The 1,801-nt window shown below is 32.0% G+C and overlaps 1 protein-coding gene across 2 annotated transcripts in view; it reads left to right on the forward strand.

Moving 5' to 3' along the window:
• Window positions 1–362: 362 nt before the first annotated feature.
• LOC117101102 (inner centromere protein A-like) overlaps window positions 363–1,801 on the forward strand; it is a 72,933-nt gene continuing 71,494 nt past the window's right edge. Inside the window, exon 1 of one of the 2 annotated variants that reach the window (XM_033240977.1) lies at window positions 363–716. The gene's annotated coding sequence lies outside the window, so the exon portion shown is untranslated. The remainder of the gene's footprint in view (window positions 717–1,801) is intronic. The other variant, XM_033240976.1, reaches the window with a different exon arrangement.

Consider the following 1,801-nt stretch of genomic DNA (forward strand, 5'->3'; position numbering starts at 1 on the left):
TTTTTACTTAACTAGTGTGTCAATATTCTATTTATATGACCCCCATAGTCTTCCTTTATGCAATTTAAGTAGTTAAAGTATGATATCTTAGCCCCACCCATATGTTTAATGTAGGCGATTCATGAATATAATTATAATATTGCATAATTAACGCTGAATTGATTCCAAGATTCACTGAACTCAATTTAATCTTTACCATCAACTTTTAATAATTCTGTTCCGTATTTAATTTCTCTGATTTCCCTTTCCTTAATGTGTGACTCACCTAATTCCTTTATATGACCTGTTCCATTTAGCAAAGGAGGTAAGAATTTATCCAACATCGTGCCTTTAAAAACACTTTCAATATCCTAGATATTCTAACCTGGAAAGACAGAATATCTTGTTAATGTGAATGTTGTCTTATTAGGCAGACCCGTATCCTGCCTTAAATCCATTCTGGACAGATGCATTTGAGTGTTACTCTATTTTCGAAGAGTTGCCAAACCCCTAAATATACAGTACTTGTATTTCAGGGGTTATTATATTTCTCTCTACAAACGGTTCTGAAATCATTCGACAAAGTTGGAAGGATTACTTGCTAGGATGCTGTATGACAAACAAGTTGACTGGAAGCAATTTCTCCGTATATATACTAAAGACTAGTGGTGGACTTTTATAAATCGCGAGAATCTTCTCGGAATGTATTTGTGGTGTACAAACTATTTCAAGAAGTTGTAAGTTAAATCATTCTTTTTTGATGAATAGCTGGACCACCCTAGTCATCATAACATTACTATAACTTGCCAATTTCTCAGGACTGATGTAAGATACTGAGTTATCCCATTTTTAAAATTACGAATCTTGTACTAGTTAGTTATGTAGGCCTATATTAAACAGGGCCCAGTCAAGGTAAAACTACCAATTTCCTGTCAAAGTTTTCTCAGAGGTTTCGTCATGTGGATCCCTACTATTTGAAATTGGCAAGAGGCCACCCAGAGTCTCACCTCAAATCCAAAATGACCACAAAAATCTAAAATGGCCAACAAAATTACAATTATTAGAGATTTACGGCAAATTATTCGGTTTTGTCAATTTTTTCAGCTGGTTTGTCATCTCAGACCTAAATATTTCAATGTGAAAGGGTGGGCGTGGAGTGGGAATCAAGAATAGGCCTGAAATCCAAGATGATCGCCAAATTCCAAAATGGCCGCCAAAAATACAATTATTAGAGAAATGTAACTTATTACTTGTTACTTGGTTTTGTCGGTGTTTTTCAGTATAGATTTGTCATTTACAGATCAATCGATTGCCACCCAGAATTTCTTTTGAAATCCAAGATGGCCACCAAAATCCAAAATGGTATAAACTTATGAAATAAATTTGTTTCTGTTTACATTTTTTAGAGAATTTGTTATTCGTAAACCTAAACCATTGCACTTAACATATTAGGTCCAGCCAAAATTCGACTTCATAATTAAAATGACCGCCAAAATTCTAATGGCTATATATACTGCTTACTATTTTGTTAATGTATCAAACTTTTTTCTGTGGATCTACCATCCGGAACCTATGTTTGTAAACATTAACTTAGGAGCCAGTAACAGCATAGGACCTAAAATCCAAGATGGCCACAAATTCTTAGGCAAAAATTAATTACAATTTTTTAAAATGTTTAAATAATAATATATATATATATATACGGCATATATATATATATATATATATATATATATATATATACGACATATATATATACCGTATATATATATATATATATATATATATAGAAATAAACAAAAAAAGATAAATACAGAGTTCG

Source organism: Anneissia japonica, unplaced genomic scaffold (genome assembly GCF_011630105.1).
Source record: "Anneissia japonica isolate Jap-2015-1 unplaced genomic scaffold, ASM1163010v1 scaffold4054_len1135799_cov195, whole genome shotgun sequence".
NCBI classification, from domain to species: Eukaryota; Metazoa; Echinodermata; class Crinoidea; order Comatulida; family Comatulidae; genus Anneissia; species Anneissia japonica.